Consider the following 12,881-nt stretch of genomic DNA (forward strand, 5'->3'; position numbering starts at 1 on the left):
TGCCATATACACGTCCCCCGATAGGGGGAGTAACAGGTATTAAACTGATCAGAATAGTACTACTTAACTAACCACTCATATCTGGTGGCACAGTAGATTGCACGCGCAGTGCCCCAAATTTGAAGTAGGAGGACCGACCAAGCATCTTTTTCCATCTCCCGGTTCCTAAAATCCATGCCATATACACGTCCCCTAGCGCCGCAACTTCCTCTGGGAACCTTACCATGGGTCCCAGACCGCACGTCTTGTAATTCTCTGTCTGGGAAATTATATATCTATCAAATCTATCTATTTATCTATCAAGTCTATCTATCTATCTATCTATCGTATCTATCAAATGTATATTGCATCTATTGATCTATCTATCTAATCTATGTATCTATCTATCTATCTATCTATCAAATCTATCTATCTCGTGGCCGGACTGTTTTGTGACAGCCACTTGTGTTTCGGCCAAATGTCCATCGGCCAAATGTCCGTTGGCTAAAAGTCCGGCCACGATTGCATGCGCAGTGCCCCAAATTTGAAGTAGGAGGACCGACCAAGCATCTTTTTCCATCTCCCGGTTCCTAAAATCCATGCCATATACACGTCCCCCGATGGGGGAGTAACAGGTATTAAACTGATCAGAATAGTACTATTTAACACACCACTCATATCTGGTGGCACAGTAGATTGCACGCGCAGTGCCCCAAATTTGAAGTAGGAGGACCGACCAAGCATCTTTTTCCATCTCCCGGTTCCTAAAATCCATGCCATATACACGTCCCCTGGCGCCGCAACTGCCTCTGGGAACCTTACCATGAGTCCCAGACCGCACGTCTTGTAATTCTCTGTCTGGGAAATTATATATCTATCAAATCTATCTATTTATCTATCAAATCTATCTATCTATCTATCTATCTATCTATCTATCTATCATATCTATCAAATGTATATTGCATCTATTGATCTATCTATCAAATCTATCTATCTCATGGCCGGACTGTTTTGTGACAGCCACTTGTGTTTCGGCCAAATGTCCGTCGGCCAAATGTCCATCGGCCAAATGTCCGTCGGCTAAAAGTCCGGCCATGATTGCACTCGCAGTGCCCCAAATTTGAAGTAGGAGAACTGACCAAGCATCTTTTTCCATCTCCCGGTTCCTAAAATCCATGCCATATACACGTCCCCCGATAGGGGGAGTAACAGGTATTAAACTGATCAGAATAGTACTACTTAACACACCACTCATATCTGGTGGCACAGTAGATTGCACTCGCAGTGCCCCAAATTTGAAGTAGGAGGACCGACCAAGCATCTTTTTCCATCTCCCAGTTCCTAAAATACATGCCATATACACGTCCCCTGGCGCCGCAACTGCCTCTGGGAACCTTACCATGGGTCCCAGGCCGCACGTCTTGTAATTCTCTGTCTGGAAAATTATATATCTATCAAATCTATCTATTTATCTATCAAATCTATCTATCTATCTATCTATCTATCTATCTATCTATCGTATCTATCAAATGTATATTGCATCTATTGATCCATCTATCTAATCTATGTATCTATGTATCTATCAAATCTATCTATCTGGTGGTTGTGCAAATGGACTGTTTGCGGTGGTTTGCGGTGCGTTAAATGGGGAGTTTGGTCTGTCACTGTGAAGCAGGCGTAACCCTTACACTACCTGATCGATACAACATCATACCTGATGTTTTAAAGCACGTTATTCCAAACAATTTAGGAATGTTAGGTGATTTATGCCCTTTATGGATTAAAACCAGACTCTGCATCAACTATGTAATTTTTTGTGGGAGTTTTGCCATGGATCCCCCTCCGGCATGCCACAGTCCAGGTGTTAGTCCCCTTGAAACAACTTTTCCATCACTATTGTGGCCAGAAAGAGTCCCTGTGGGTTTTAAAATTCGCCTGCCTATTGAAGTCAATGGTGGTTCGCCCGTTCGCGAACAGTTGCGGATGTTCGCGTTCGCTGTTCGCGAACGGAACATTTTCAGTTCGCGACATCACTATTTAGCAACTGCTGGCGCCGTATATGTGATAGCTCGCTGTGCGAGCTGAAACTACGGGCGGCGCAGGTTTCCATGCTTGTGCCGAAACCTGTGCCGTATATCGGATCGCGCCCGTGATACGCAGATCACATACATAAAGAGTTGCAACCTTTCTCAATTCATAAAAGTAAATTTAGAGCAGCATATATTAGAAATAATTTACAACAGATACATCATAAAAACTAATAATAAACAAAATAAAGTAAAGATTATAGTAGTATCAAATCTTGGTCCTTACAAATATGCAGCTAAGGATGAATAAAAAAGGGATTTTAAAAGGAAGGTATATCCCCCTAGTGCATACAATTTTAAACAACTTTCTAATTTACTGCTATTGTCTAGTTCTTGCTTCATTCAGCTGGTGATTGTTAGCTGAATTTATATGCCTCTTGTCAATGGCTCAGCTAGTTCCCGATAATGCATTGCTACTACTTCAAGAAAAGATGCAAAGAGGATGAAACAAAATTGATCAAATAAGTAAATTGTAAGTTGTTTAAAATTGTATGCTCTATCTGAATATCATACATATTAGACACATGAGAAAGCAGCAGTTCAACGTGATAAAATAGTATGTGAATTATGACAATTAAAAACTTGGTTAAGTTACGTTTTACTGAAACTGATAGGAAGATGCATGTGTACTAGTGATATTGCAGTATACATGTTCATTAGTGACAAGCAACTCCTACTACTGTCCTGGTAGGCAACAAACAAACATTACATTTATTCAGCTCAGGGCACCCCTTTTTAAAATACTGTCATACATTGGAAGTCAATAGTATGCTGAAGCTGTACACCCCTAACATACTATTACAAAATAATTTGCAATTCTATCTATACTTATCTGAGAGGGACAGCCCCTTATTTTGAGCTCTGTCCCTCTGAATTTCCCTTAGCACAACCCATAGACCACATAGACACACACCATGATCCTGCCCACTATCCATCTGTGACCCCACCCCTCCCGACACACCCTGACCTCAAAATATTTATGCCCCTTCAAACACACGGGCCATTAATAATCTATCCCCAATAAGATAAAAACAAGGACAAAAATTCATATTTTAAGTGTATTGTGTATAAAATAAATCAGAAGAGGGATAGCACTCGCACTAAATTTGAAACAACTGTTCAGTCTAAGTATATGCACAATTTTAAGTGTCCCAAATCTCTATAGATAAGGGGAGGTGTCACTCACTGGTCTTGTGAGATTCAAAGCAATTAATTGTGATGTTTTGGGATTATCTAACCAATATTCAATGTCTGATGAAGGGGTTAGCTAGTCCCGACATGTCAGAGTATATTACTTTGATTCTCACTAGCAATGTATTGTCTGAGGAAGGGGTGAAAACCCCAAAACATCACACAGTAAATAGTTTATTTTTCTCAAATCCAGAGAGTACATTTATTTTCAGCATTCTTATATAGATGTTGTTGCACCCTGGTATATGAAGATACAATTTGGATGGTGGGAATGCTTTATCTTTGGACATCTCTCTCTCTCTCTCTCTCTCTCTCTCTCTCTCTCTCTCTCTCTCTCTCTCTCTCTCTCTCTCTCTCTCTCTCTCTCTCTCTCTCTCTCTCTCTCTCTCTCTCTCTCTCTCTCTCTCTATATATATATATATATATATATATATATATATATATATATATATATATATATATATATATATATTGAATTTCTGATACACCTGATAGAGTTCTGCCTGGAAAATAATTATTTTCGGTTTGAGAATAACTTTTATTTGCAATCACTGGGCACTGCGATGGGGTCAAATTTGGCCCCATCGTATGCAAATATATATATATGTCAATGTATGAACAAGAGCATATTCTTTTTTCAGAACAGAACTCCATCAGGTTTTATCGTCGCTACATCAACAAAATCTTTCTGATTTGGAGAGGAGGAGTAAACAAATTAATGCAGTAGTGTAACCATCTTAATACAATTGAGTCTACAGTCCACTTTAAATTGGATAGTGATCCTGATAAAATTCCCTTTTTGGATGTTGAAATGTATAAAAGGAACACAGACTTAGGGTTAAAACTACATACCACACTATATAGTAAGCCCACTGATAAGAACTCCCTATTGCATTTCTCTAGTTTCCATCCAAGATTTCAGAAAACAGAGGTTAGCTCCTCTCAGCTCCTGCGTGTTGTTTTCAACAACATTAGGGAGACCCACAAAAAGAAGAAACAAGTGGATATGATGTCCCAATGCTTCATTGAAAGGGGTTACCTAGGGACTATCGTTAATGCACAATGTGAGACTGCATATACTCTCACACAACAGACCATCATCACCTCTAAACCACCAAAACCAGTGGATAATAGGCTCAACTTTATCACAACATACACACCAGCCTCAGGGGCTATTCAGAAGATTGTTAAACAACATTGGCCAATATTAGCCTCGGACACAAGTCTACCTTTTGTTGATACACCACCACCGAGATTGGTTTACAAGAGATCGAGAAATCTATGAGACCTTTTGGTGAAGACAGACCTGATACAATGTTACCAAAAAAGCACCTGGCTACCACAAGGAAAAAAGGGATGCCATAAGTGTGGTAACTGTACAACATGTAACAGCCTGATTACAGGGAATTGGTTTCACCATCCACATACCAATCACATATTCTCAATTTACCACCACCTGACATGTATGTCTGATCATGTAATATATATTATTATTATTATTTGTTTTGTGTACCTTTCTTGTCATATGGTCCCATGAAGGTTAATACGCTGACCACACGCTATTCAGGATTACCCTATGATGATTTCCAGTCGCCATGCTGACTGAATATTAACTATGATGTCATTATTCGGTGTCACGAGTACCCGGAACTACGTTGGATTTTGCGCAGTTGATGCATGCTTTGCCGGGTCGCATTGCTATGGCATTGGGTGCACCTTGATGATGCATTTGCATTGAGATGGGATACAGCTGTGGAGCAAAGAGCGGTACATTTGCAGGCTTATTTGACAATTTAGGTAAGGATTAGGGGTATATATTTAGCCACACTAGGGGTATGTTGTACATATGTTTTGTGCTTTCATTCGACTAAGGCCTCTGTGAGGGGCCGAAACGTTATGGACTTTGAGCATTTTTATATATAATAAAAGGTGTTGGATTATTTCTCTGAGCGCTTGCTATTATTTGGAAATCCATGTGGATACACACCAGATCCGGATTTTCAGATGACCAATCTTTGATGTTTCAAAGCAGTGCACCGAGGTGATGGTTGTTGCTAGTGAGTGCTGATCTTCTAAGTCTATTATATACAAACAACCCCCCAACAGTAAAACCCACACCCACACAACCAAACCCCCCAAATAAAAACCTAAATAAACCTAAGCTAACCATTGCCCTGAAAAGGGCATTTGGATGCTCCGCGCTGGATGTCTTGAAGATGGACCCGCTCCGCGCCGGATGGATGAAGATAGAAGATGGCGTCTGGATGAAGACTTCTGCCCACTTGGATGAAGACCCTTGATAGCTAGTGTATTTAATTTTATATATACTGTATATATATATATATATATATATATATATATATATATATATATTCAAATGATTTTTTAGAATTTTTAAGAACATCTATATTTATGTACATTGATTATATAATTGTCAATATTTTAAATTTAATAAATACATAACACCACTTAATATAACTCGTCAGGTTAGCGCACATGAAGAATTATGGCCAGTGGAGCACTAAATATTGCTTTCTAGAAAGTGATATTTGCGCTCCCCTTTGTAATACCAGCGCATGCTTATGTGCGCTGGTATTACACTTTTGGTGCGAGGTCGCATTCGCATTGCACAGAATCATTGAGCTCATAAAAGCGCACTTTCATAGGCTCCAATGGGAGCCTTGTTCTGATGCCGGCAGAGATGGCATCAGAACCTCGAGCAGCGATGGGCAGCATTTATAAATATATATGTATATGATTATATACATATATATTTAAGTGTTAATATGTGTATAGAGCTCCACTTGTAATATATCCAGTAGTGTACTACTGTCGGGTTGATGTGCGCAAAACTCCACAGGAGTACACTAAATATTTATTAAATATAAAATGTTGAAAAATATTAATTAATGTAAATAATTATTATAGATGTTCTGAAAAATTCTAAAAGATCATTTGAATATAAATGTATATTTTACAGTAACTATAATTATTAATAATTTAATTTTATATTTAATATTAACATAACGTGCCTTAAGATAACTAATTCTTCATGTGCGCTAACCCAACACCGCGTTAGACCTACAGTACGAAACCTGAAGTGTGTTATGAATATTCTACATTTCAATGTTCTTCACATAGAACAAAATGTTTCAATAAACACAAACAGAGCATAACAATAAAAAAAAAAAAGGGATATACAAAGTACACTAATCCCATAGGGGGCGCTTCCTGAACCACAATCTTAAAAGTTGAACCATAAATATTAAATAAAATACAAATACAATAGAGACAATACAATAAAATAAAAAAATAATATATATATAATAAAGTATATATATAATAATATATAAAAATAAAAGTCCTTATATTCCAAAGTCCAAAGGGAGGCAGCACTCTGTCAAAAGGTCAGTCCCTGGTGATGATTAATCTAGGAGGAAGGAGACACAGAGGCGCCAATTGGCGCCTCTGTGTCTCCTTCTTCCAGAGCGTAACAATCACAATTACCAACATTTCCATATGCTCCTCCTGACATGTCTTTTAAAAGAAATATTGCATCACAATTTTGAAAAATACCATAACACTATATTTTACTTACATTTGATTGGGAGACAATGTAGTACAACCAATTTAAAATTAGCAATTACTCTCTGGTAATTCAGAACTTCCTCTCTACTTTTTGTTTTCATAGTATTGGTCAACACAAAATATGTATCTTTAGCTGAAATATATGAGTCACTAATATATACCAAAACCAGTTAAAAGGGTACTTTCTGTAAAGGGATGGCATCAGAAGAAATTGTGTTTAATTGCACGGCTGTCCACCTGCAGTCCAATCAATTTATTCCATTATGATTTCAACGACTGTACTTTCTTTACAATGGCATGGAGAGTCCACGAATCCATTTAATTACTAATGGAAATTCAACTCCTGGTTACCAGGTGGAGGCAAAGAACACCTCAGCAAAGCTTCAAGTATCCTCCCACTACCCACAAGCCCCCCAGTCATTCTTTGCCAGTGTAACATTGTAGGTGATGTGCGAAGAAGGTGTCTGAAGTAATCAAGTTGTGAATCCTTTAACCCCTTAATGACAACTGACGTACCAGGTACGTCATGCATTAACAAGCAGTTAATGACAATGGACGTACCTGGTACGTCAGTTGTCTAACAGAGTGCTGGAAGCGATCACAAATGCTTCCAGCAGCTCTGAGGGTATTGCAGTGATGCCTCGATATGGAGGCATCCTGCAATACCACTTTACAAGCCTCCGATGCAGAGAGAGCCACTCTGTGGCCCTCTCTGCACCGGTAGCGATAGTGCCGGGTGTGGTAGCGATAGTGCCGGGTGTGAGGGTGCGCGTGCGTGTGCACGATGCGCGAGTGTGCACGTGAGCGTGCATGTGCGCGTGCACGTGCACCCACTAGCCACACTGACACCAATGAATGAGAGCAGAAAGGGGAAAAAAAAGGGAATTTTTTAAAAAAAAATATAAAAGGATCTGGGAGGGGGTGGGGGTATTGTGGGGGGCTGCTACACTACAGAAATAGTTTTTTAAGTAAAAAATAAAATAAAAATACTTTTTGGGGGGTTTTTGGGGCCAAACTGGGTACTGGCAGACAGCTACCAGTACCCAAGATGGCGGTAATTAGGTAGGGGAGAGGGTTAGAGAGCTGGAGGGGGGATCAGGGAGGTTGGGGCTAAGGCAGGGGTCCATCACAGCTAAAATACTTTATTATTTTTATTTAAAAAAAAAAAACCTCTTTTATTTAGTACTGGCAGACTTTCTGCCAGTACTTAAGATGGCGGGAACAATTGTGGGGTGGGGGAGGGAAGAGAGCTGTTTGGGAGGGATCAGGGGGTGGGATGTGTCAGGTGGGAGGCTGATCTCTAAAATTAACCCTGCAAGCTCCCTACAAGCTACCTAATTTAACCCCTTCACTGCTGGGCATAATTAACGTGTGGTGCGCAGCAGCATTTAGCGGCCTTCTAATTACCAAAAAGCAACGCCAAAGCCATATAAGTCTGCTATTTCTGAACAAAGGGGATCCCAGAGAAGCTTTTACAACAATTTCTGCCATAATTGCACAAGCTGTTTGTAAATAATTTCAGTGAGAAACCTAAAATTGTGAAAAATGTAAAGTTTTTTTTTTTATTTGCTCGCATTTGGCGGTGAAATGGTGGCATAAAATATACCAAAATGGGCCTAGATCAATACTTGGGGTTGTCTACTACACTACACTAAAGCTAAAATTAACCCTACAAGCTCCCTACAAGATCCCTAATTTACCCCTTCACTCCTGGGCATAAAACACGTGTGGTGCGCAGCGGCATTTAGCGGCCTTCTAATTACCAAAAAGCAACCCTAAAGCCATATAAGTCTGCTATTTCTGAAAAAAGGGGATCCCAGAGAAGCATTTACAACCATTTGTGCCATAATTTCAGAAGCTGTTTGTAAATAATTTCAGTGGGAAACCTAAAGTTTGTGACAAATTTTGTGAAAAAGTGAACTTTTTTTTTTTTGATCGCATTTGGCGGTGAAATGGTGGCATGAAATATACCAAAATGGGCCTAGATCAATACTTTGGGTTGTCTTCTAAAAAAAAATATATACATGTCAAGGGATATTCAGGTATTCCTGACAGATATCAGGGTTCCAATGTAACTAGCGCTAATTTTGAAAAAAAGTGGTTTGGAAATAGCGAAGTGCTACTTGTATTTATTGCCCCATAAATTGCAAAAAAAGCAAAGAACATGTAAACATTGGGTATTTCTAAACTCACAACAAAATTTAGAAACTATTTAGCATGGGTGTTTTTTGGTGATTGTAGATGTGTAACATATTTTGGGGGTCAAAGTTAGAAAAAGTGTGTTTTTTTCCATTTTTCCCTCATATTTTATTATTTTTTTTTAGTAAATTATAAGACATGATGAAAATAATGGTATCTTTAGAAAGTCCATTTAATGGCGAGAAAAACGGTATATAATATGTGTGGGTACAGTAAATGAGTAAGAGGGAAATTACAGCTAAACACAAACACTGCAGAAATGTAAAAATAGCCATTGTCATTAAGGGTAAGAAAATTAAAAAATGGTCCGGTCATTAAGGGGTTAATGGGTACTTTTCCCTGCAAGCAAGGATTGGGGTTATGCTGTGTCCATGTAATTCTCTTTAGTAAGAGTAATGGTGGCTTTTAGCAGTTGTAAGACAGTGAGGTGGTCTTTGCTTACCTTCCAACATTTTTGCTACCCCTATATAGAAAACCAGGGTTGGTTACTCTGTCTTTTCTTTATCTACCGGTCTATGTCACTGAGGGTTCTGTCACACCTGTTTGCTGTACCTGCCCTAAAGGGAATCCACAGGTAAGTGCTTTTACCTTCTCGATGAGAAGGCTACAGCACTTAGGAGTTCCTTGTTTTAAAAAATAAAAAAAATAAAAATAAAAGGATACTTAGAGAACAAGGTGGATCCTTATGGGACTGAATATCCCTTTTAAAGGTTGGGGATTTATTGGGCAGCAGTTCAGGGCACTATTCTGTCATTTGAAGGCTATGGGGTTTGTTTGCACAAGTTTACCTTTTATTTAGTTTGGGTAATATCTCTTTAAGAAAGTTGTTGGACCGCACCTTACTTTTGAATTTGCAATCATGTGACCGCTCTGTTACTTCCTGAGTGCTGAACAGTTTGTTTCTAGCAGGCTGTTTGGAAGCCGGACTTTCAAGGAGACATATCGGATTTTCTAGCATTAGATGTTTTTTCCTGCCTGTCGCTTCTCTCTGATGTTTGCAGCTTTCTATGATATGTAGTTTGAACAGGATTTATCTGCTGGTGTGGATTGGATTCCTGGTTACCGGTTGGGCGAGTCTCTCCAGCATGGCTGGAGTGTAAAGTTGACGGTTTGAATAATTATTTATCTATGCTTAGAATTTTATTCTAATTTTTTATATTGAAAATAGAGTATAAGGGAAATAAAGGACTATTTTAGTTACTATGGAAGCCGATCCCAAGCTTTCTCTGTCATTTGATAAATGTCTTTATTGTGCAGATGCCCAGGTTATACCTCCTGTGCAATTTTGTTCCCCTTGCCTTAATAAAGTTTTATTATCTAATGATAAGGATTCCTTATCTGAGCCTTCTTTTTCCCAGGATAATGCTGTTCAGGGGTTGTCTTAGTCTTCTTTTAACATTTCCCAGTCTTTGACAGTTTCACATGCAGTGCCCTGCAGTTCCTCTCAGTCAGTCTCTGTGAGTGTTTGTTTGCCTAAAGATTTTGCTGCACAGTTGACTTCTGCACAGTTTCTGCAGCCCTAAGTGCTTTACCTAGTTCTGGTAAAGGAAGGAGGAAAACTAAGAGCATTTCTATGGGTTCTGATTCCGCCAAGAGTGATTTGGTTAGTCTTTCTCAGTTATCTAGCGAGGATCATTCCTCTGCAGCTTCTGAGGGCGAGATCTCTGATTCAGAATCTGCAGTTCCTAGTACAATAGATTTTGAGGAGGTTAATTTTAGATTTAAACTGGAGCATCTCTGATGCTCTGATTTTGATTTTGTTGCAGAGGCTCCTAAAAGGGCTAATAAACTGAATAGAGTTTTTGATGTCAAACCTAAATCTGTGGAGGGTTTTCCTGTTCCAGATCACATATCTGACATTATATCTCAGGAATGGGAGAAGCTGTGAAAGGGTGTTCCTTTTAACCTATCTCCTGTGTTTAAAAAGATGTTTCCTGTGGTTGATTCAGTGCAAGATCTGTGGCGCACTGTTCCTAGAGTAGAGAGCGCTATATCAACCTTAGCCAAGAGAACTCTCTCGAGGATAGTTCCTCTTTTAGAGACCCTATGGATAAGAAACTGGAACGTTATTTAAGAAAGATATTTCTTCATCAGGCTTTGCAGTGGCAATCAGTTGCTAGTATTGCGACAGTTGCTGGTGCAGCCTCTTACTGGTGTGACTCTTTGCCTGATTTAATTTCAGAGGAGATCTAGGATAGGATCAAGGCTCTAAAGCTGGCTAATACTTTTATCTGTGATGCCAGTATGCAGGTTGTTAGGCTGGGAGCCAAGATTTTCTAGTTTTGCTATACTAGCCCGCAGAGCCCTTTGTTTAAAGTCTTGGTCTGCGGATGTGACTTCTAAATCCAAGCATCTGTCTCTACCTTTTAAGGATAAAACTTTATTTGGTCCTTGTCTGACAGAGATCATTTCCACAGTTACTGGTGGAAAGGGAGTTTTTTACCACAGGATAAGAAGAATAGACCCAAGGGTCGTCAGACTTCTAATTTTTGTTCCTTTCATAACTTCAAGGGACAGAGATCTTCCTTGTCTTCTAAATCTGAACAAGGTAAGACTTCTTGTTTATGACCACTATAGACCTAAAGGATGCATACCTTCATGTGCCTATCCACAAGTAACATTTCAAGCTCCTGAGGTTTGCTTTCTTGGATCAACATTTCCAATTTGTATCCCTGCCTTTCGGCCTTGCCACTGCTCCTTGAATCTTTACAAAGGTTTTAGGGGTTCTTTTGGCTGTGGCCAGATCTCTAGGGATTGCGGTGGCTCCTTACCTGAATGATATCTTGGTTCAGGCGCCAACTTTTCAGTTAGCAAGATCCCATACTGATTCTCTGTTAGCTATTCTCTGCTCTCACGGGTGGAAGGTGAATCTAGGGAAAGTTCCTTGGTGCCAAGTATAAAGGTATGTTTTCTGGGGACAATCATAGACTCAGTATTTATGAAGTTTTTTTTTTTTTTTTTTGACAGAGGTCAGAAAATTCAAGCTTCTGGAGGCCTGTGGTTCTCTTCAGTCCTCTGTTCATCCATTGGTGGCTGTATGCATGGAAGTAATTTGTCTCATGGTGGCATCCATGGACATTATTCCATTTGCTTGCTTCTATCTGAGACCTCTACAGTTATGTATGCTCAATCAATGGATTGGAGACCACTCAGATCTCTCTCAGAGGATAGGTTTAGACTCTCAGACAAGGATGTCTCTGTCTTGGTGCATCTCCCAGGACCTTTTCTCTTAGGGCACTTGTTTCCTGAGACCTTCTTGGGAGATTGTGACCACGGATGCCAGCCTGTTAGGCTGGGGAGCAGTTTGGGGGTCACTAAGAGCTCAGGGACTTTGGACTCAGGAGGAGTCTGCCCTCCCTATAAATATCCTAGAAATGAGAGCAATTATCAATGCTCTATCAGCTTGGCCTCAACTGAATTTAGTCCGGTTTATCAGATTTCAATTCGGACAACATCACTTCGGTGGCATATATCAACCACCAAGCAGGAACTCTGAGCTTGTTAGCTATGAAGGAGGTGACTCACATTCTTCAGTGGGCAGAGTCTCACAATTGTCATCTCTCTGCCATTCATATTCCAGGGGTGGACAGCTAAGAAGTGGATTATTTGAGCAGGCAGAAGTTTCATCCAGGGGAATGTTTTCCCGATGTTAACCCTCAAGTGGGGAGTTCCGGAGCTGATGGCATCTCGTCTAAATGGCAAGCTTCCAAGATACGGAGAAGATCAAGAGATCCTCAAGCAGCTCTGGTAGACGTCCTGGCAGTACCATGGAATTTAGGTCTATTTATCTAGCCACACTGACACCAATGAATGAGAGCAGAAAGGGGAAAAAAAAGG

Source organism: Bombina bombina, chromosome 5 (genome assembly GCF_027579735.1).
Source record: "Bombina bombina isolate aBomBom1 chromosome 5, aBomBom1.pri, whole genome shotgun sequence".
NCBI classification, from domain to species: domain Eukaryota; kingdom Metazoa; phylum Chordata; class Amphibia; order Anura; family Bombinatoridae; genus Bombina; species Bombina bombina.